The following is a 25,112-nucleotide window of genomic DNA, read 5'->3' as shown; positions in this document are numbered from 1 at the left end:
AAGTTGTGTGAATTCAAATAAGATTATGTGATTAAAGCATCCACCATCTAGTACATTTTCAATAAATGGAAGCACCTTGCACATTCACCCACTAGACTTTAAATTCCAAAGGAAAGGAACTATGTCTTGTCAATATTTTTAATCCCATTGTCTATCACATAGTAAGCACACACATGTGTTTGTTGAATGAATAATCAACTAAGTAAGGTGGGCATTCTTTTCTTCCATTTTACAGATAAAAAAAATTGAAACTCAAAGAGGTGAAGTAGATTATCCATGTTTACACAGTTACCAAGTGGAAGAGAAGGGATATGAACTTGATTTCTAGAGGACTCCAAAGACCACATTCTTTTCTCTGAAACTTGAGTCTTGGTTCTGCCAGATTTTGATAAAAATTAGAATTTAATGTCAATCTCCTTCAATTCTGCTTTCTTAAAGGGTTATTAGTAAGAGTAACATTTCCCAAACATCTGTCAGGTACCAGGGACTGTGCTAGATATTTTACAAATGTTACCTTACCTAATTTACAGAAATCACTCTTTGAAGTAAATATTAATTTTCCTGGTGGCCATTTGAGGAAACAGGCCCAAATAAGTTGCCTGATGTCACAAAGCAAGGAAGCAAACAAAGCCAGGATTCCACCCCCAGCTTGTTCAATGCCAAGCTGATTTTAAAATTTTCATCCACATCTTTGTTTGTTTTAACCAGAATTCTGGGCTCAACATGGGTAGAATCTTTGAGATGAAGGATTTCTAGCAGACTTGTTATAAGAGCTCAAGCAGACAAACTCAGGAAGGCAGATGCTGAATCAGAATCAACATATATGTGAGAGTCTCCTTGAAATGTGATGGTTTCTCCCATTCTAATCCCACCAAGACATGGCTGAACTCCATTTACATGCTAGGTAATGGATATTGTCCTAAGGCAGAATTATTTATTTAAACCATCAGATGTACAAATCAGATTTCAGTAACCAAGAAAAGTACACTGTATATCTATTTCTATAGAAAAGTCATAGTTAGAACCTTGGTTAACAATTCATGCATATCTCACTAGCCTCCACCATTGTTGCTCTTTGAAAATTCCCAAGGAGAATGTGGGGATTTTCCTTGATAGGAGGAAGTCCTTGCAGAGTGCTGAGATGCTTGGAGAGTACTGTAATTCAGGGTACCCAAACTGCTTTTCTTTGAGAATTCAGAAAGATAACAACCTGACATTGATTTACTCTTCCTCCTTATTAAAAGAACTCCAATTTTGTTCAGGATAGAATTGTAGCGAACTAAAAACTCTTGATTTCCCAGATTCCTTTGAAGCCAGGAGTAGCCAAATGACACAAGTATAGCTGAAGAGATGAAAACAGTTTGCTGGATGGAGCTTTCAGGAAAGTTTCTGCTTTCTTGATAAAAGGGGACAGATGTTCCTTAACCCATCACTCTCTTTCTTCTTCCCAGTTTTATTGAGATATAATTGACACACAGCACTGTATAAGTTTAAGGTGTACATAATGATTTGACTTGCGTACAGCATGAAGTGATTACCACAATAAGTTTAGTGAATATCCATCATCTCCTATAGATATGACATTAAAAAAATAGAAAAAATATAGTTTTTCTTTGTGATGAGAACTCAGGATTTACTCTCAACAACTTTCACATACATTGTACAGCAGTGTTAATTATATTTATCATGTTGTACATTACATCCCTAGTATTTATTTATCTTATAACTGAAAGTTTGTACTTTTTGACTACCTTCATCCAGTTCCCTCACCCCTACCCCCCACCTCTGATAACTACAAATCTGATCTCTTTTTCTATGAGTTTGTTTGTTTTTGAAGTGTGATGGACCTAAAACACTATATTAGTTCCTGACACCAACATAGTGATTTGATATTTCTATACATTTCAAATTGATCACTGTGATAATCTAGTGGTTATCTACCACCATATGAAGCTATTCCATAATTATTGACTGTATTCCCCACCCTGTACATTTCATACCTGTAACTCATTTATTTTGTAACTGAATGTTAACCCATCACTCTTACCACTAATACTACTACTAAATACACACACACACACACACACACACACACAAACACACACACACAGGATCACACACATACATGCACATTTCCTGCTTGATGTTACCTGCATTTGGACATGATGCCTGAAATAGAGCAGACCATGAGGGAAAAGCTTAGAGAACTGCAGAGATACTGGTCTGAGAACACTTGACCATTGAGCCAATGTCAGCAACCTTCTTGTTATGTGAAGGAGGGACCTATCTGTATAATTGACCATTCTATTACTTGTAGCTGAGAGCATCCCCAAATGAATTACACGGATTTGCTGAGGCATGTCTTGTAAGACCTATCACTTAGAAGAGCATGTTGCCTGATTTTTAAAAGTAAATCACTAGTGAGTGTCCTACAGTTGGGGTGGGTAGAGGCGAGAAACAAAGTAGCCTGGTCTTCATCTTCTGAGCTGGTCTCAGGGTTTTATTTTTGAGTCTTTTAATGAATCTAATTTTGAGGAGAAAGCAAGGCTCCCTTCCTCCCGGCATTGTATATCCGGGAGCTACAAGGTGAGTGGGGCATTGAATGGGCCCATGAAGGAGAACTCTGACAATGTCTCATATGGATGGAAAATGTAGAGACATTTATCACCCTTTTAAAAGATGCGAATTTCCCAGAGGGAAAGCATTAGGCTTCTTATTTGAGGATGATGGATTCAGAAACCAAGCAGCATGGTGGAAGGCAGGCATAAATAAATATGATCATCTCTGAGGTGGATTCATCACCTTAATCTATGAAGACAGCCTGGTTTTCGTGTAATTTACCCCTTGCTCACATCACAATCCTTTCTTAGTGTTGGGAGTGAGGGTTGTAGAACTATCTAAGCCAGTGAGAACCAATATGGTAGTTGGAGACGAATTGCCTTAAAGGGATAGCAAATGATGAAATGCACCTGTTCCACCACTGACTCTTAAATAGATTTGGCACATCTGTGCAAAGAGCTTTGCATCATTTGGAAACACTGACAGGGCCACCAATTACAGTCATCTGGGTTGTGCAGTATACAAAGCCAGGGGCCGCCAATTGCATAAGGTGACCATATGTGACAGCCCCATGAGCAGTGCCTGGTGACTTTGTCTCTCATGCCCGTCCCAGCTTCTCTGGCACCTACCCTTTCCCCCCATTTCTATTAATTCATTCATCTTTCAATTCAAGAAAATATTTTTGAGCCCTCACTCTGTTCCAGACGCTTTCCTAGGGACTGAGAAAACGGGTGAAAAACACGTAGACCTGGCCCGCTCTTATAAAGCTAATGCCTAATGTGGAAGATAAATATTAAATAAACTCAGAAATAAATGTAAATATGATGATCATGGAAAGAAGAGGTGTATGGTAGTAGGAAAACTTAAAGTGTAGGGTTTTCCGCTGGTCTGAAAAGTCAGGGAGCACTTGAGCTGGAGTCTGAAAGACAAATGGAATTTACTGAGGCAAAGGGAAGGAAGGAGCATTCCCCGCTGAGGGAACAGCATGTTCTGAGTCCTGTGGTGCGGGGAAGTGTGTGAGGGACTGAGACCCGGTTCGGTGAGTGGCGGTGGGAGGTGCTTAAGCTCTAACCTAAGTCACCTGTGTCTGATTTTGCAAACCTGTTTGGACCTACTTATTTGCCCTCTGCTCTAAGTCTCAGTTTTGCCTCCCTACCTCACCCTCATCCAAGCCCCCATCACCTAGCTCTGCCAAGCCACAGTAGAGGATGGAGCTTCACCTCTCACCTGTCCTTGAGATTCACAGGATGAGATGCTGGATACAACCACAGCATTGTTCAACTCCCCAGCATCCAAAAAACCCAGGGCTCTCAAAGCAAAATGTTCTTCCTCCGGATGGGACCAGATGGGCTGCCCAGATATTCTCCATTTGCCATCTCAAAAATAAGCCTGGCTTTTCCACTCTCATGCCTCATCTTAGCATGTGGACCTCAAATTTATCCTCATTGCCAATCCTTTCAGAAAATGAAGAGTTGAAAGAGCCAAGAGGAAAGGGAGGAGGGAACAAAGAATACATGAACTCTTTCTTAAGAAATCTGAAGGGCAGTAGGTGGAGGAAAGGACTGTGTTTGCTCCATCCTCTTGGCATGGGCTTCATAGAGCCAGGATCTCACCCCAGCTGTGCCACTTTTTATCCATGTGATTCTGGCAGAGCATTACATTGCACTCAGTCTGTTTCCTCAACTCCTAAAAAAAGGATGCTTACATTCAAGAATTGTTTTGGGGCTTCCCTGGTGGTGCAGTGGTTGAGAGTCCGCCTGCCGATGCAGGGGATACAGGTTCGTGCCCCGGTCCGGGAAGATCCCACATGCCGCGGAGTGGCTAGGCCCGTGAGCCATGGCCGCTGAGCCTGTGCGTCCGGAGCCTGTGCTCCACAACGGGAGAGGCCACAACAGTGAGAGGCCCGCGTACTGCAAAAAAAAAAAGAGAGAATTGTTTTGAAGATTAAGTCAAATAATTCATAAAGTACTTAGGACACATGAAAAATTGTAAATAAATCTTAGCTTGTATTTTTTTTATTATTATTAACAAGTATAAGGACGAGAAAGTCAGACTTTTGCTTATCAGATCAGAAAACATTTTAAAAAATGACTAGAGCTCATAAAGATGTTAGAACAATATTTTCAGACTGTCAACCTAGACCTCAGACATTGAAATATCCAAGGATGACCATCTGCCAGAGGTGTTGTAGAGGAGATTCCCACTTTGAATGTCCTTCTGTGAGGGGCAGCAGAGGAAGGGCATTGTGTTAAATCATCAGGGTGCTCCTTCGCCACCAGATACTCTGAAGTTGTGCTGTTATTCTAAGAGGTACTCACACTCTGTTCTTTGGAGATAGCTTGGTGTCATTACTTCCTCCTATTATCTATCTGTCTATATATCTATCCATTTTCTATCTATCTGTCTATCTATCTGTCTTATTTATGAGATAAATCTGGAGTTTCCAGATGATAGCATCCTTATCTGATGGAATTTTGAACCTCTGTTGATGCTGATGAAGCTCAGTTAAGAAGCCAGATCTTCCTATCCCTTCAGTATATTTCTATCAGCACCTTATTGTCATGGAAGAACCTGAGGTCTTTGCATAGATAGAAGTGGGTTTCAGTCCCTCTTATCTGGCTGTGTGACCTTGAGTAAGTTGTTTACCCTCTCTGGGCCCTGTTTCCTTATGTATCAGAAAATGATATCCACATAGGAGCAGTGTGGTTTGGAAGAGGTTAGAGATAATGACTATGTAGTGCCTAACACAATATCTGACATAGAGTTGGGACACAGGAACTGGAAATTATAGCAATCAACACAAAAATAATAATGGTTATTATTATTGCTACTACTGTTTATTCAATATATTTTTAAACTATAAAAAGAGCTATTCCATTTGAAGCAGTCAGCCACAGAGAAGGAATATCCTGTATTATTGAGGGAGAGACCAACACAGTGAGATGAGAAAGGCCCGATCTTCAGACTTTTGGTCTGTGTGTGTGTGTGTGTTTCTGTGTGTGTGTGTTGTACGATTGGCAGCCCTAAAAAGAAGTTATAAGAGTAGCTACCAGGGGATAAACTGGTCGCAAAGCTGAGTGTAAGCAAGAATTATGCTTTCCTTCTGTGCTCCAGGAATGGCACACCCTCTGGGGGCTGGTTTTCATTTGTAATCTTAGTAACTCAGCCGAGCTGCAGACAGCCAACCTTATATCAATTGAGGGCCCTGCACGGGAGCTCAGGCACTAGGACACCCAGGAACAACAGTTTTGCCTATTAGTTACCACTCGCTATGGGGTGTGTGTGTGTGTGTGTGTGTGTGTGTGTGTGTGTGTGTGATCGTGCTAGGACGATTCTAGGCCTTCGTGGGACCTGGTGGTGAGAACTGCAGAACTCTGGCCACAAAACAACACAACTCCATCCAAACATGGCTTCTAGCAGCCAAAGCCCACATCCCTAGGATGACCCCAGCCCCACAATTAAAATGTCTGCCTGAGAAAGCTGAGTTCTGCTAGGAAATTGCTGTTCTAGCCAATACCTGACGATAGACCCATGACCTCCCTTCCTTAGACCATTGACTGAAAAGGTCTGACAATTGTGAATATGCATCTCAAGTGTTTTTCTGAAGGACCTGAAAGCCTTTCATTTTAAATGTACTCAGCAGAAAAGATAGGGCCTCTGTCGCAATCGCTCTGCCCTAACTGCCAGCTAGCAGACACAGCTGGCTTAATCGCTTTTACCCTAATCAACTCTTTGTGTTTTCTCTCCTCTGACTCAACTGAATGCCCGCTCCTCCTCTTCCTCATCCTCCCTTTAAAATGCTCAAACCACCTCTGCACGAATTGGAATAAAGTTCAGGTTTTTCCCCTGCTGTCAGTAGTTACTGAATAAAATCTGTTTTCACTGCTTTAACTAATGTCTGGCTGTGTTTGTCTTTGACATGGAAAGGTTTTCACAGGGCAGGGTGGATGTATTTCTTTAATGTCTGGCCCCTGACAGAGGGTCAAGGGATGTTTCTCTTCTTTCTTTCCTTTCTCCTGAACAAGAGACTGCTCCAGGCTACTGTTACAGTGTCTAGATATTAAGACCATGGGCATCAAATGGGAATAATAATAGTAAGAGCTGCCTAATGAAGTTGCCTTGAGAATTAATTGTTAATGGAGTTAGTTGATCTGGAGAAACAGAGCATTTCAGGCTCCCCACCGTCCCCTGGGATGCACCATGAATTCCAGGAATCTCCTAAAAATCTTGCAGCTCTCAGGCCACAGACCCTTTTTGGAGGGCGATATCAAGGGCTGTCCAAGGTGAATCTGGAAGGCATGGTGCAGCTTTGGAGCATTTAAATATATGCCAGGTATTGAACAAGGGACTCGACATTCTTTATCTCAGGTAGGTCTTCCAACAGAACTTCTTGTCGGTAAAGTAAGGGGAAAAAAGCAGATTGGCCATGTGAGTTTATCTCTTTTCTCTCCTGAAACCCCATTGGAGAGGTAGCAAAAAGGAAAGAAGGAAGGGATGGAGAGAGAGAAGAAGAAGGAAGGAAAGAAAGAAGGGAGGAGGGAAGGATAAAGGGAGGGAAAGAGGGAGAAAGGGAGGTACTGTCTTACAAAGACAGAGCACAGGAGAAGAGAGAGCAGACCAGGAGAGATTTAGGTGATTCCGGAAGGTGGGAAGCAGACGAAGAGGTGATGAGTGGCATCACAAAGTGGAGACAGCTGTAATACAGGCATCCTAAGGCACGGGATGCTAGGGAAGGTGGGGATGAGTCACACTTAACAACTTACCTGGAGCTGTTGACTGTCTGGGTCCCCCTGCCTGACACAGTCAGACAACTACCTCTCTCCCCTCCCTCTACCCTTACCACAGGGAAGTGGGATTTCTGTGGTAATAAACAAGAAAGCCTCAGGACTCAAGGTGTCAACAGGCACAGCAGACAATTGAGAAGAGAGTTGGGTAAACACCGGAGCAGCTCAGCTCCCTTCTCCCCTCACCCACAGGCTTGGGGGGTTTTACCTGGAGAAACTGACAGATCCATGAGAAAAGACATCAAGATACTGAAATATTTATGGATCCCAAGTGAATAGGCTGACTCACCACCTCATTACCCTGCAGGGAAGTCCATCAGTCAACACCCTGCCCCACACATGGAAGTCACAGAGGGCTTCCTAGAGTTCTACTCTTCCATCTGACCACCACGCAGGGCAGGGAGTCTCCAATCTGAAAGAGAACGACGTGAACAAGCAAGGAACCAGGAGAGAACAGGAGAAATCTTCAGTATTTAAATATGTGCAGGTAAATATTAGAAGAATCAGCTTATGGGGTGGAGAGTAACTGCCCCAGGGATCAGGATTCAGGAGTGAGGAGGCTTGAAACTGTTGATTTTCATTACAAGACTTTCAGCACTCTTTGATTAAAAAAATAATCTGTGTGTATTACTCTGGCAAATATAAAATTTAATTTTAAAACAATATTCTTATAAGGAAGGAACACTTCCCATTGAATAGGTGAGTAAACTGAGGCTCAGAAAGATTAGGTGACTTGCCCAATATCACACAGCAAGTAAATCATAGAGTCAGATTTGAATCCACAAGTGTCTGTATTAAAACCTCAGAGCATTCCTATTCCTCATGAGTGATTCCTTGCTTGCTATGTAAAATTGGTTAAGAAAATCAGAGGTAACATTCCCCTTGTGAGCCTCCTATGAGGTCATTTAGAGTGAGTTGGCTGTGCAGTAAACTCTTCAAGTTCCTCATTAAGGGAATGAGGCTGGGGGCCCTGAGTACAACTGGCTAATCATTGCGTGATTCTAGGCATCATCTCCACAGTGGCTGCGACTGTTGAAACTCAATATGGCGGCCCCGGAGGACTAACGGAAGACAGCAAGGAATGGAAAAAATGCAGCCCATTTTAACATTATTGATGTCTAACTGCATTGGGAACTGGAGAGTTTTGAGGCATTCTTTTAGAGATTTTGAAAAATCTCCTTCCCTTAAATAAATAAATAAATAAAATGGGCTCAATGCCAGAAATCCCAGTCTTTGCAAGAGTTGTTGTTTCAAGTGTTAGCAGGATTTTTCACAGTTTGGGCAGCCCGGAAGAATGCCAACCTCTTGTTTTGTGTGCTGCCATTAAAGGCAGCAGTGCAGGGCTGCTAGAAGTTTAATCTAGATGTTTATAGATAGAGACTGATCAATTCGGAGGATGAAAGAGGTTGAGGAGGACATCCTATGTCCTACTTCTTTGGGTCTGACAACTCAAAGGCAGGTGGAGCTGAGATTGAGGAATCCAAAGATGGGAGGCTTTTGTTGTCTCTTTTTGGAGGAAAGCACCCTTATCCAGGTCAATTTGAAATACTAGTTCTGCTTATCAAAGGCCATTTCCTCTCAGAGGCCTCCTGTGACTGCCCACAGTTACCACCATGGGATAGGTTAGGTGTCCAGCTTTTGACTCCTATGGAAGCCCCCACTACAATCCCTATGTTAGCACTAACTATGCTTACGTGGAATCGTTAGGTTTGTTTTCCACCTTCCCTACCTGATAGTAAGCCTTGCAAGGTTATGGACTACACTTGTGCAGTACAGTATCTCATCACCTGGCAGACTACCTGGCACAGCAGCCTTAAGAAATATTTCCTGATAGGCCAAGAGTGTAATGCCATAACTCAACAGTACATCCTCCCAAGAAGATGTTTCTTTGTTTTTCTGAGAGGTAGGGTCCACCTTCCCATCCTTACTTAGAATAGCTGAAATGTGACATTCATGCTCACCACAATCTTTAAAAAAAATTATATTGAAGTATAGTTGATTTACAATGTTGTGTTAGTTTCTGGTATAAGGCAAGGTAACTCAATTATACACATACACACACACACACATATATATATATATATATATATTCTTTTTCATATTCTTTTCTATTATGGTGTGTCACAGGATACTGAATGGAGTTCCCTGTGCTACACAGCAGCACCTTTTTTATCCATTATATATAATAGTTTGCATCTGCTAATTCCAAACTCCCAATCCATGCCTCCTCCAATCCCTTCCCCCTTGGGAACCACAAGTCCATTCTCCATGTCTGTGAGTCTGTTCCTGTCTCATAGGTAAGTTCATTTGTGTCATATTTTGATTTCACATAAAACTGATATCATCACAAACCTTTTGTTGTTGTTGCCATTGTCGTTGAAACAATCCTAGACAATGTGTATGGATTGTGCATAAAGTGGGGATAACACACATCTGTTAGAATAACGAGGCAATCTCAGCCTGTAGAACAACCATCACTCCCTCAACCACGGCCACTGAACCCTTTTTCTGAGTGGATTTTGTGTATCGCTATATTCAGTCTTCCAGCTTTCCAAATACTACAGTTCGTCAGGAAAGTCCTGCCTGACTTGATCCCTTGTTACAGCAGAGTGTACCAGGACCTGTGTGCTGGTATGTCTGCAGTCCTCTTCCTTTGCTTCTTTTGGGAAGCCACCAGCCTCAGGCTTCAGCTGGTGAGAAGCAAATTTAATTTCTCTTGTTGGCTGCCATCTTCTTCTTTTTTCTCTCTTTTTCTTCTCCCCATCCTCCTCCCCCTCCCCTCCCCCTCCCCTCCCTCTCCCCTCCCCTCCCCCTCCCTCTCCCCCTCCTCCTCCTCCTTCACCTAAAATAACAGTAAGTGTAAATTGTTAAAGCATAAGACTCATGGTAAGGTTTAGGTAGGTGAAAGGTTGATGAGCTAACTCTTTCATAGCTGAGATGCCAAAGAAATGGAAAGGCTGGCTTTCCAGACATTGTGAGCTTCAACCTCATGACTGCAGTGAGACTAGGACATAAAAACTGGAAGGGGTTTTAATGTACTGGGTCTAACCACCTCTACTGATAGTTGGAAGGCTCACAGAGGAGAAGTGAACCACTCCCAAGCCTAGGAAATCTCTTTCAGCAACTAGGGAAGTAATTTGGTAATGGGAATGATATTTTAAAATAATATTACTTGTTTGTTTTTATCTTCTACCACAAGAATCGAGACAGCCATTGTATCATTAGAGCCCCAGGGAAAACAAGAGAAACAAATAATCTCAGAAAAGAGCTCGTTAAATATAGGTGAAATCCTCCCACAATAGGAAAAAGTGGAATCCCCCCACCCCTGTCTTTTTTTCTGGCTCAGTATGAATTGAGCTAAGGAAAAAAAGATGTTGGGAAACACATGGATCCTTATCATCTCTTTTCAGGATCAAGCCAGGAGGTAGGTTGGGATTTGGAGACTAGACACCTTCCAAGCTGCCCCTATACCAATATGGAGACTTCCATATCAAACTGATGGTGGCACAACAAGATTGGAGGGCAGGGGGGAGACCACATAAACATTCTCAAGTGACCCTAGAGTCCCATGTTGTAGAATGGACCAAGAAGTTTCCCCATGCATGATGATGGGAGAGGAAGGGTATAGCTGAGTCTATTATCTGGAGTTGACCAGAATGAGGCAAGTTATCCTGCTACTTGGGGCTACAGTATAAGATTCCTAGAGCTGGGGCCACATTAAAATCAAGTGTATTCAGCCCTAGCAACAGCCAGCATGGGGTTGAGTCAGAATCTGGGTCCTGACAAAATGAGAACACAGTTCATGAATTCAGCAGCCCCGGGCCTTTCCACCAGATCCTGATGCTGACCAGTGACCAGTTGGGCACAGTGCATTGCCACAGAGAACAGGGGAGCCAGAAGTACATAAGCACTCAAGGTCCTCCTCTTCCCCTCTTCCAATGCCCAGAATATCTCTTGGGAATGATCAGGAGGAGAGGACGGAAACTGGAAAGACCACATTACAAAACAAACAAACAAACAAAAAAGCAGAATTTTCCTATAGTTATTGTTTACATTATTAAACAGGACTACGCTTAGTGTATTTGCATTAAATTTAGCATCCCCCCCCCAACTGTCATTTACCCACCAAAGCAAATGAGAGAATTCCTAAAGAATGTAAGGCTAGTCATAGAAGGTAAGTAAGGTGCACATTTCTTTGCACACCTCTATGTAGTATGAGCACATCTGCAACCCGGCTATAAGTTTTAAGTGCTATTGCTGAGCTTTCTGTCTCCCTTAATTCATTCTGGTGCCAAAGGCAGGTGCTTAACTCAAAGGCATTACTTACTGGTGAGGCTCATTGGTGAGCCATGGAGATGCCATGGGTGCCAGAAAGTGAATAAGTGAAAAAGGGCCATTGATTCAGTCTTTTTGTGAATGACCACTCTGTCCCTGCCATGAGGAGTGGGCATGATGGACAATTCAATGCCGTCTTCCCTTTCTAGCACTTGGGAGCCTACATTAAAGGATGACTCCATGTTCCCTTAGAGTAATGTCATCTTTGTTCTTCACAGCCACGACAGTTAGAGCCATAACATTTTCTTCAGTTAGAGGGGACTTTAAAGATTATCTACTCCAATTCCTTTATCTCACTTGGGGAAACCAAGGCTTTGTGAGGCAAGATGAGTTTTTGCCCATGACCACAAAGAAAGTAGCAGAGGCAAGGCCACTGGCGTTCTCTGCTGGTCTGCATTTTCAACCTTCCCTGTACATAAAAGATCACACCCAAAGTAAAAACCATCTGGTCTACATGACTGAAGAGTTTGCCACTGGCAGACAGGAGGCTGAACCCTGATGGTTTCCGGGAACTCTGGCAACTCTCTGACCCCTGAGACTCAGTTCCATACACTTTTCCCCTGAGCCTTGGCACATCCCAAACTTGGTAGCCCTAGAAGAAGAAGCACCATCACTGGGACTTGCAAAATCCCAAGAAAACACTGACATGTGGATGGCAGGATTCAAAGTGTTCTCTGTCTTCTCAAATGGAATCCACAGGATGCCAAAAAGACAAATGCATTTTTCTCCTCCAAGTTATTCCTCCTACAAATGCTAAGTATCTCCATCTGGGAAGCATTTAACATTTCAAGCAGCTATCGCTGATCTGTAGGAGGACTCGCCAAGTGTCAACTGTCTCCCTAAAATAACTCCCCTTACTGCTGCAGGAGTCGCCGAGATCCATCCCAGGCAGGAGGAGATACACAGTGTTTCTGGGGAGGCCCCAAAGTTAGAGGAAAACAAAGACAACCATACCCTCACCTGGGTCCAACCACTCTTCTCTCTTCAGAGGTGTGTTTCAACGAGATAGTGTACAGATGGCATTGCATCCCCCTCCTGGAAGGATGGATTTCCAGAAAGAATTTCATCAATGACATTCCCCCAGATGACAGTCTCACGTTTCTTCTAACACCTTAAGTTCATTCAGATACAGGAAACCATACACATTTCCTGCTAGGCTGAGTTAGAACTCATCCCAGAAAAGGTGGCAGTGATGGGAATAGCTGAGCTCTGAATAAGATCCAAGAACTTGTCTTTACCACTTTCCCTTCTACTCAAAGTTGCCAAATCCAGCTATGAACACCGGGTTAACATCTCCAAGCTACTAATCCTGCATCTATCCATTTACCCATCCTCTGTTTATTTATTGTCTACAGTGTAGCTGTTGCTGGGAAGGTCCCCAAGATAGAGAAGACACACAGCCTCTGTCATCACGGAGTGCGTCAATTAATGAGGGGGGGGTGTATAAAATATGTTCACAAATATCGCTGAATCTGGGTAGGATGGTGTGGGACATCCTGATAAGGAACCATAGAAATTGGAAGAAGGAGAAGTCATTACTCACTGAGAGGCCAGGGGAGACTTCATCGTGTAGATGGCATTTGTCCTAAACCTTTAAGGAGGAGGATTAGAGCAAGTAGGAATCAGTTGACGGAAGGGCATCTCAGGTGCATGGAGGAGCTTGAGCAAAGACAATTCAAGGTTGTAAAAGTGACCCAAGCTGAATTTCATATATTCATTCTTTCCTTCATTCCTTCATTGAAAGTGACATATTTACTGAGCACAGAGTATGTTCTGGGCCACGGAGCTAGGAACTGGGCAGAGTAAGACACATAAACATGACCTCAAAGAGTTTTATCAAGTGGGCTCATCAGAGAAGTTGAGGAGAAAGTATGTATAGGGTGACAAGGATAATAACCAAGGAACCACTGGAGACTATGGGAGAACAAAGGATGGGCTCTTGACTCAGATGTGGGAGGCCAGGAAGACATCCTGCAGGGGGAGAAAGCAGTCAAATGCCAACCATGGAAGGAGAAGTGAGTTTCAAGGAGTGCTCTGCGTGGGCACAAGCTCTGTGGCCAGAGACGAGAGGGCAGTGTGCCAGGTAGGAGGGTGGCAACAGAGTGGGACTTGATTAAGGAGTTTGAATGCAGTTTCTTAGCATGGGGAGATCCTCTAGCCCTCTTTCTGTTTATGCTGCTGCAATGGGAAAGAGCGAGAGAGTTGATTCACAGCAGCGCCGAGAGTCTTGCTGGCAGCACGTGATGGGTGGGAAGATCTAGCTCTGAAAATGTGCAAAGCTACTGTCTACCACTTGTTTGTCAGTATTCTCATCCCATTTCGTGCTGTTGGTTCTCCTTTCCTGATGTGTTGGTCTCGGTTGCCAATGACTTTATGGAGATCAGGGAATAAGCCCTGGCAGCAGGTAGTGCAGGGCTGAGCTACGTGGTATATAGATGCTCAGTGTGAACTGGATGACCTATTGGCAATTTGCATTTTGTGTGTGTGTGTGTAACTGAAGGGATGCTAGGCATGTGATTCTGTGGGGGCTGAAATATGGGCTTATTCTTTTATTTGAGAGACTGAAATATTTCTCCAGCTATTATCATCATTGTCGATTCTTCCTTTATGTACTCAATCCTTTGTTCTCTTCCTTATGAATGATAGTTGATTGGCTAGGAAGATAATCTTTTGAAAGAAGACATTATGAGATAATATATGTCTCTATACATGGTCAGCATCGATGATTGGCCACCTCAACATCTGTCAGCTCATGCTTAAAAAATAGAAAAGTATCTCTTGCAAGTTTTTGGAAATTGAGAAATTCAATAAATCCCTGAATGTCATCTAAAGGAGAAAAAAATATTACTTTATAGTAAACATTCCAAAGTATTGTTGAATATTCCAAAAAAAGTTAAAAAATAAAAAACCTAGTAGCACTGTAATATGTTGTTGCATTTTTTAATTCCTTTATATGTATATCATGCTATATACTGATTTACAGGATGCATTTAAAAATAATATAAATATCATGTAGAGACTAAATCCTTGTATATAAACATAATTTTTAATATGTAGCTTCATAGTCTGAGAACTTAGGTCTCGAGGGGAAAATAGACATTAATTCAATAATACTCCAAATAAATATGGAATTTCTGCTATGAGAAATGCTGCAAAGGAAATGCTTCAGTTAAGAGTACATGGTAGGGGATTTGACCCGAAGGTCAGGGAAAGCTTCTACAAGAAGCTTTGAAATGACTGATTTGAAATCTAAATGATAATTACACATTGTTGCCCCGCAGGGATGGGGCAGAGGTGGGATGAGCAGGTGCTCCAGCAAAGATGACAGCATATGGGCTTCCCTGGTGGCACAGTGGTTGAGAGTCCGCCTGCCGATGCAGGGGACACGGGTTCGTGCCCTGGTCCGGGAAGATCCCACATGCCGCGGAGCGGCTGGGCCCGTGAGCCATGGCCTCTGAGCCTGCGCGTCCGGACCCTGTGCTCCACAACGGGAGAGGCCACAACAGTGAGAGGCCTGAGTACCACAAAGAAAAAAAAAAGATGACAGTATATGCAAAGTACCTGCAACAGGTAGCAGGATTCCTTTTTGGGAACTTCTATCTTCTAACTGATTTTCACTGCTCTTTGTATGTCTTCACTTGCCTCTGGCCATCTTATTGAACTCTCTGTACTTCTAATTATTTCTCAGTTGACTTCCCTGGCTTTTCTAGATGTACACTCATGTTGTTTGCAGCTAATCATAAGAGCTGTCATGACTTCAGCCTTTGCCGTGTGTCAGGCACCATGCAAAAGGCTCTGCCTGTGTCTGCTTGTGTACTCCTGTCCTTTATGGGGTGGGCTAACTGTCTTAGTGCACAGGAGTTACTGACCAGCTCAGTCATTTGCCAAAATGGTGCTCAATTGCTAGTGAGTGAGGCAGCCAGTATCCAAACCCAGGTCTAAAGCCAGTGTGTGTGCATCCAACCTGGCATTAAACTAACTTTATTTTTTACACTTGATTCTGAACCCTTGTACTGAAAGGTCAAAGCATCAAAGAATTTCTATTTTCTTTTGTTAAGTTGGGGATTATCTTTTTATTGTGGAAAGAACATTTACATAAGTTCTACCCTCCTAACAGATTCTTTTTTTTCTAACAGATTTTTAAGTGTACAATATCATATTGTTATCTGTAGGCACAGATCGCTAGAACTTATTCATCTTGAAAAACTGAAACTTTATACCCATTGAACTGCGTTCTCTTTCCTCCTCTCCCCAGTCCCTGGAAACAAACCTTCTACTCTCTGCATGAGTTTGACTGTCTTAGATGCCTCATATAAATGGAATCATGCAGTGTTTGTCCTTCTCTGACTGGCTTATTTCGCTTAGGGTTCTCAACTTCATCCATGTTGTTGCATGTGGCAGGATTTCTTTCTTTTTCTATCGCATATACATACCATATTTTCTTTATCCACTCATCAGTTGATAGACACTTAGGTAGTTTCTACATCCTGGCTATTGTGAATAGTGCTGCAATGAACATGAGAGTGCTTATACCTCTTTGAAATCCTGATTTTAATTCTTGTAGGTGTATGTCCAGAAATAGGGTTGCTGGATGACATAGTAGTTCTATTTTTAATTTTTTGAGGAACCTCCATACGGCTTTCCATAGTGGCTGCACCATTTTGTATTCCTGTCAACAGTGTGCAAGTGTTCCAATTTCTCCACATTCTCTCTGACACTTGTTATCTTTTGCCTTTTTGATAATACCCATCTAAAAGGTAAGAAATGATAGTTCATTGTGGTTTTGATTTTTAAACTAATATTTTATTTTTCTACTTGTCTTCTTTAGTATCTAAACTATTGAAAAGCAAGGACCCTTGTTTTTTTCCAGGATTTTAATGGGACTGTTTCTGGTGTTTTATAGTTGGATAAAGAGTTGGCTGTTGAAATGTGAGAGCTATTGTTTACAAGGTTAGCTAAGTATTCCTCTATTCCAAGATTTCCGCCTTTTTCTAATAAGTTGGAGATGAATATTGACTTTTGTCAAAAACCTTTTGGTATTTGATTATGGTCTTTCTCCTTTGACCCACTGATAGGATAACTTATGTTAACAGATTTCTAAACACTAAATGATTCCTTATATTAAATCATCCTTGGTTTCCTGGAATAAAATTTCTTTAGTCATGGTGAATTCCTCTTCCAAAGCATAGCTGAATTAGGTTTGCTGGTATTTTATTTAGCATGTTTATATCTATATCAATAAGTAAGATTTTTCTCCTTCTTTGGCTATTGTTATTAGATCTTAGTAACAGACTCATGTCAACCTCACTAAAGAAATCAGGGCATATTTTATCTTTTAATTTTCTCCTGAATAGTTACATATCATGGGAATTAATTATTTTTCAATTTTTTGAAATAACTAAATTTAAAATGATTTAGGCCTACTATCTTCTTCAGAGATGATTTTTATAGGCCTTATTCAGTTTCTACCAAAGTTAGTGTTATACTCAGATTCCCACTGAGTTAATTTTAATTTATATTTTCTTAGAAAACCATCAATATCATTAAGATTTTCAAATTTATTTGTATATGATTATTTATTTTACATTGCATTATCTTATACATTATTAATTTGTGGGTTTTTATTCTATTATTTCTCCTTAGTATTGAGAGACTATATGTAAAGCACCAGTTAGAATTCAGTCAAGGAACAGAATGGCAGAATTTTTTTTTTTTTTTTTTTTTTTTGCGGTATGCGGGCCTCTCACTGTTGTGGCCTCTCCCGTTGTGGAGCACAGGCTCCGGACGCGCAGGCTCAGCGGCCATGGCTCACGGGCCCAGCCGCTCCGCGGCATGTGGGATCTTTCCGGACCGGGGCACGAACCCGTGTCCCCTGCATCGGCAGGCGGACTCTCAACCACTGCGCCACCAGGGAAGCCCCCAGAATGGCACGATTTTAATCCCACCTCTGCCACTTGCCACTTGGGTGATCTTGGGCTCCTTAGTTCTGCCCTGTCTTCCTCAACTTCTTCATTTGTAAAATGGGAACAGTAACAGTACCCTCCTTTGTAGCATTGTTAATAACTAAACCACTGCCAGGCACATACTAATAATATTAGATAATTTTCTATTTTCTAAAAAATATTTGTTTTTACAAAGAAAAGTAGCATTCAGATTTACATATTAACTGCACAGGGTATTCATTTTTTTTCTTATATTGTTGGGGTTTTAAAAATATATCCTTCATTTCTTTCTTACACTTTTCTTAGTTTTCATTTGCTGCCTTAAAAAAAAAAATCTCCTTAATGTACCTTCCTTAGTTAATTTCTTTTCATTCTTTCTTGTTTAATAATAAAATTTCAGGCTGAAATCTTGGACCATCACATTTTCATATTCTGTGTTTTCTCAGATGATTAATTTCTAAATACTCCAAAACTAATATTTTCAATCTGTGAAGGCTTGGGTTTCTCTAGTTTTAGTTTACTTTTTTATTTGTTTATTGAGATTTTAAAGAGTATTTTCTATTATATATTCCCAGAAAATAGTATTTTCCATATATTTCTATATACTCTTCTAAATTAGTATTTTCTATGTATCTCCAGAGAATGTGACCTGAACTAACATTTCATATTGTGTGTATGACCTAATATTATATAAATTTGGGAAATTGTGTTAATTGATATCTTGAAAGAAGTTTGATTATCTTCTTTTTGTTTTTTTTTAAAATAAGTTTATTTATTTTTTGGCTGTGTTGGGTTTTTGTTGCTGTGTGCGGGCTTTCTCTAGTTGCTGAGAGCGGGGGCTCCTCTTCCTTGCGGTGCGCGAGCTTCTCATTGCAGTGGCTTCTCTTGTTGCAGAGCGCGGGCTTCAGTAGTTGTGGCTCGCAGGCTCTAGAGCACAGGCTCAGTAGTTGTGGTGCACGGGCTTAGTTGCTCTGTGGCATGTGGGATCTTCGCGGACCAGGGCTCGAACCCGTGTCCCCTGCATTGGCAGGCGGATTCTTAAACACTGCACCACCAGGGAAGTCCCTGCATTATCTTCTTGATGTAACATTTGAAACTCCATTCAGTCAGTATTAATCATATTATGCAGATCCCTTACGTCCTTACTTATTTTTGTCTGCTTAATCTGTCAAAGACTCTGTGTGAAAATCTCATAGCACCAATGTGTCTTTGTCATTTGTCCCTTGTATTTCTGGTAATTTTAGCTCTAGGTATTTAATGATTTCAGCAAGTAAACATTTATGACTGTTGATCTGCCTTGTGAATTGCATATTTACCAGTATAAAATAATTCTGCTGTTCTATTTTAAGATATTTTACTTGAGTTCGACAGTGTCTGACGTTCATTTTGCAGCTCCTGGATTAACTTTTGTTTGCAATAGACTGGCACCTCTTTCCTCATTCTTTGCATGTAACCCAAATATATAATTTTGTTTTAGGACTGGCCAGTGTAAACAGCATAAGGTTTCATTTAAATTTTTGACCCAATATCAGAGTCTCTGACTTTCAGTTGGGGAGCTTAAAAGATGTACATTTATCGCCATAACACCTTTGTTTGGGTTCACTTCTATCATTTTGTTTTCCAGTTTCCCCAGTTTTATCAACTGTTCCTCCATTCATTTTTTGCTATAGAAGGCAGAATAATGACACAGTTAACAATAAACCTGGATCAATCTCCAGCTCTCTAACTAGCTGTGGGCATACAGTCCAGGAGTACACTTCAGGTCATATAAATTACCGAGAGTGTGTTCAGAGAAGTGTGCCTCAGTAAAAGTTGCAACATATTCTTACATGAGGATTAGATGAAGAAACTAGACTGGGGGGAAAAGTTGAAGAGCTGATTGTCATGAAGAGAGGGGTGGGGAGAGAGAGTGAAAGAGAGGGAGGGAGGGAGGAAGAGAGAGATTTTAGAGTGATTTTGTAGAGTTTCTGGATCAGAATTCTGAATAATACATAGGTGTTGGGAAGTCAGGACCAGGAAAAAAATGCCCAAATTGGACTCTGTTCCTCCATAAAGTTGTGAGTTCACAATCATTAGATCTGTGCAAGAAAACCTGGATAACATCAGAATAGACTTTATCTGATTCATATTTTTTTTTTGCGGTACGCGGGCCTGTCACTGCGGTGGCCTCTCCCGTCACAGAGCACAGGCTCCAGACGCGCAGGCTCAGCGGCCATGGCTCACGGGCCCAGCCGCTCCGCGGCATGTGGGATCTTCCCGGACCAGGGCATGAACCCGTGTCCCCTGCATCGGCAGGTGGACTCTCAACCACTGCGCCACCAGGGAAGCCCTAGCTGATTCATATTTTGAGCAGAGACTGCAACTCATTAACATCCCAAATCATTCAAAACTCTGAAGGCATGTAATTACTTGAGAAACAGTGACATTGACAAGATCTTCTAAATTTGTAGACTTTTAAACTTCTTAGATGAGAATTCTGACTTTGATTCTATAGAATAGCTTTCAAAAAAATGTCTCATGACCAAGCATCCCATCTGGCTGTGTGGTTTGTAGGAAGATGTCTACATAGACACAGTCTTAACCTTGGCTGAATATTAGAATCGGTTGGGGTGCTTTAAAAAATACCAATGTCTAGTCCTCACTCAGGGTGTTTGATTTAACCTTTCTGGGGTTGGAGTCTAGACATTCCTTTTTTAAATAATCTCCCTAGATGATTCCAGTCTGCAACCAAGGTTAAGAATAACTAGCACAGAGGGTGTTACCATTGATCTTCAGTTGAGCAAACATGGCAAGCATTTGTGTTTTGCCTCTGGCACATCCATTTCTCCATCTTCCAGCCACAGTCCCCTGTTTTGTTTGGGAATGCGTCACTTCCGTCTTCCTATCCATGCAGTTTTGGAGGCATTGACTCCATGATTCTGGACGGAACAGGATTCTTAGACTTCAGCCAGCACCCAGGTTCTCCAGGGCAATCAGAAAGCATCAGGACTTTTCAGGAGAATTCCTCCTTTTGCCCAGATTTGAAACTGCTAGGAGGCTGGAGAAACTGGGAGCCACCCCAGATCCCAAGAATGAAGCTTGCACAGAAAAAGGGAGGGTTGAAAGATGGAGAGAAACAGAATTCTGATGACGTCAGAATTAGATTATTAATTTAGTCATGATTATGGTCATTGTTATCTCTATTTCACAGATGAGGAAACCAAGGCTAGGTGAGGTTAGATTAGTTGTCCCAAATTCCACAGTCCATCAGTAGAAGAGGCTGAATTTGACTCCATGAAAGTCAGATTTCAAAAGTTAAGGAATTTCTGCTCTCCACACTGCCACAACTAGTAAACATACCATCAGTCTCCTCTACCTCTGTGAAACTGAATAATTATGAATTTAAAAAATAGCAAGTCTGCGTTTGAGACTGTCAAGGAAACTTTATGCTCTTTGGGCAATGCTTATGTTCTGTGTACCCAACACTTACCTCTATTTCTCAGGATAATTCAAGGTTTTTATTTGCTTGTTTTTTCCTCATTTTCAACAGAAAGAACCCTGCCTATTATAGAAATGATAATGTATGTTTCTAACATTGTCCTCTCTTGGAATTTTTCTTTGGGTACATTCTTGCTGACTCCCCAGACGTAAGTGCATAGCAGAGAGTAGGGAAGGTATAGAATGCTTTGGAAAGATGAGGAAGAGAGAGCCAAGAAAAAATAAAATGTGGACCACAGTTTGTGGACTGTGTTTCATACTCTTTAGAGGAGCATCTCTAAGGCATCCCCGTAGAGTCTGAAAATAACACTGCCAGATAACAGGTGGGATGGAGAAACTAGGACATAATAACAATGCATATTAAACCCTTACTGTGAAAGTAAGGTGCCGGGAATGGGATTTGATTTCCAAACACAGGGGCTTTCTGTTACACTTCCCAGCTGCAAAGCCCTTCTCACTCCATCACTGTTCTGCTTTGCTGATAAAAAGAGTTGTTATGAATTTTAAGATGATCAGAGTTATCTTGAAGGTTATCAAGTAGATTTTCTGTCCTTTTGGGTGATGTTTATCAGGCTAACCTTGAAACTACTCCGAAATGGCAGACAGAGTTGTTCTCTAGGTCTTGAGCTATGAGTCAGGCCTGAGTATTTCTTTAGAACGAAAGAAAAAAATCAGATTTGGAGAGTTCCCCAGCTTTCAGACTCATGGTTTTAATTCCAATAAGGAATCAGATGAGAAGGGATATATCCATAGCCTCTCCCACCCAGCAAGCCCTTTGGTGGGCTCCTCTGGTATTGCAGTGATAGCATCCAACCGTGAAGACCCTAAGCATGGCCTCCCTCAGAGCAGTTGTGATAAAAGTCCAAGAGGCAAGTCGAAGCAGCAACACGCTGTACTTTACAAACCAGTTTAATTAACCTGAGTAGTCATGGGAAACTCCACTCAACTAGTTGGTTGGTGGGATAACATGGTTAACCAAGGACGAGGCCAAATTAGACCTGGACCCCGGAGGCTGAGTCTCAATTCCCAGCTGTGAGACTGTTCACCTTTTCACATCTAATTGCAGCCATCAGTTTAATCCTTAAAGAATTATGTCCAATTGGTTTCTGTCTGTCTGCATTTGTAAATGTCATTCTGCCCAGCATGTGTTGGAAAGGTTAACTGGGCTTCATCATTTTGTTAGCATGAATCAATAATGTGGGATTCTTGGCTCACTGAATTTTTAAAGTCATCTGTGAATCAATGTAAGTGATTTGTGCAGAACCCCTTATAACATGCTAATTTGAAATCATTGGGTAAGATGCCTAGTTTTGGAAGACAGTTATTGAAAATTTTAAGATTAGCTTAAAGTTTAGCTCAAGTTAAAGAAGAGAGATGCTATGTCATGTTACTTTGCTGATGCACTTGCATGGATTCTGTTCCTGGGAAAGGGCTAAAATTAAATTATCAAAATTAATAGCAGATTATGAATAAAAGCATGGTCTGAGAAAATGCAAAACAAAGGCCCCTGCAGGGAACCCTTATGATGGACTCTTCAAAATGTCCATCAGTGTTTCAAAACTGCCTCACTCTCGTAAGATGTAGCAATGATGGTGGAAATTACAACCTATGTGGAAAACCAAGGGAGTGTAATGCATTTCCTGGAAATTGCACTATAAAGGTAGCTCATCTTTCCCCAAAGTGGATGAAAAGCAAACAGTTCTTATGTGGTAATGCCACATAGTTGTTTACTTTTCTTTTCCATCGCAGAAAATCCACAGCCAGATTACATTATGGTCTGAGCTTCAGTAAAGCCAAACTCTTCCTCAACGTGTAGAATTGGGCGTTGATGTAGTGGTGTTATTAATCAGTAAAAGATGTCCTCTAAGAATATTCAACTTCCTTAGTTATAAAAGACAATTTAATTGATCAAACTAGTAAATACTGAAAAAATATTAAAGATGTGGAAGGTGGGTGATTTACTGCTGAGAGGTGTATAAATTATTGCCATCTTTCTGACAAGCTATTTCATAAGAGTATCTGATGACTTAAAATGATCTTACCCTTTTAACCTAATAAATCCAGTTTTAGGGAACATTCAGAATTATGTGCAAATATTTATGCTTAAATATGTTTACCATTGTGTTAATTCAAATAACAAAAAAATGTGGAAACAACCTAAACATCTAACAAAGTGAATGATTGAAATACTTATAAATTTCCCTATGATAAATTACCCCAGATTCATAAAAAGAGGGTTTGCAAAGAACTTTTAATTTCCTGGGAAAATGTGTAAATGTAATGTTATATGACAAAGTAAATATATAAAGTTATATGCATCATATCACCTCACCTGTGTAAAAAATGCATTTTGGGAAAGATGCTGGAAGTTAATATACAGGGATGTTAACAGTCATTCAATAAACACTTGTCAGGCATTACTTTTTTGGGTACTCTTCTAGAACTAGAGATTACAGTGATGAACCAGGTAAGTCCCTGCCCCATATGAAGGTTACATTTTAGTAGGAGACAAGCAAAAAAATTAAGGCACTATCTGGTAGTGATACGAGTTATAAAGAAATAAAATACAACAGTATACTAGATGAAGTTAGCATTAGGGGGCACGGTGGAGGGCTTCAGTTGGAGTGTTAGAGAAGCTTCTCTGAGGTGTGATAAGCTGATAGGGAGTGAGAAATGTGATGAACACATGCAAAGGCAAGGGTGTGTTCTAGAAATATAAAGAACTGCTGGAGCTTACTGAGTGAGGGCTGAGTGGTCACAGTCCAAAGCAAGCAGATCTTGGAGGCCAGAGTGAGGTATTTATTTATCTTTCTTCCAGTTTTATTGAGATATGATTTTTATACAGTGCTGTATAAGTTTGTGTACAGCATCATGATTTGACTTACCCACAATATGAAATGATTACGAGTTTAGTGAACATCCATCATCTCATCTAGATACAACATTAAAGAAATAGAAAAACAATTTTTTAACTTGTGATGAGAACTCAGGATTTACTCTCTCAATAACTTTCATATACAACATAGAGCAGCATTAATTGTATTTGTCATGTTGTACATTATATCCTTAGTTCTCATTTATCTTGTAAGTGGAAGTTTGTACCTTTTGACTGCCTTCATCTAATTCTCCCTCACTCCACCCCCTGCCAAAAATCTGATCTCTTTCTCTATGAGTTTGTTTGTTTTTGAAGTAGAATTGACTTACAACACTATGTTGGTTCTTGTTATACAACATAATGATTCAATATTTCTATACATTTCATAATGATCACCAGGCTAAGTCTGGTTATGATCTGTCACATAATTATTATGTAATTATGATATTGTATAATTATTGACTATATTCCCCACATTGTACATCTCATACCCCTGACTCATTTATTTTGCAACTGCAACCTCTTAATCTCCCTCACCTATCTCATCCCTCTACCCCCTCTCCTCTGACAACCACCTGTTGTACTCTGTATCCATGACTCAGTTTTGGTTTTGTTTTGTTTGTTCTTTTATTTTCTAGATTCCACATGTAAGTGAAATCATACGGTATTTGTCTTTCTCTGTCTGACTTATTTCACTTACCATAATACCTTCTAGGGCCACCCATGTTGTTGCAAATGGCACAATTTTATTCTTTTTTATGGCTAAGTAATATTCCATTGTATACATACCATATCTTCTTTATCCATTCATCTGTTGATGAGCACTCAGTTTGCTTCCATGTCTTTGCTATTGTAAATGATGCTACAATGAACATAGAAGTGTAAATATCTTTTCAAATTAGTGTTTTCAAAATCTTCAGATAAATACCCATGAGTGGAATTACTGGATCATATGATAGTACTGTGTTCTCCATAGTGGCTACACCAGTTGACATTCTCACCAACAGGGAACGTAACTAGGGGTCCTTTTCTCCACATCCTCAACAACACTTGTTATTTGTAGTCTTTTTGATAACAGCTCATTTGACTGGTGTGATATGTTATCTCATTGTGGTTTTGATTTCCATTTCTCTGATGATT

The sequence above is a fragment of the Aethalodelphis obliquidens genome, unplaced genomic scaffold, assembly GCF_003676395.1.
Source record: "Aethalodelphis obliquidens isolate GAN/ISIS:26980383/991018 unplaced genomic scaffold, ASM367639v1 scaffold18, whole genome shotgun sequence".
Classification (NCBI taxonomy): domain Eukaryota; kingdom Metazoa; phylum Chordata; class Mammalia; order Artiodactyla; family Delphinidae; genus Aethalodelphis; species Aethalodelphis obliquidens.
This window is presented reverse-complemented; position numbering follows the sequence as displayed.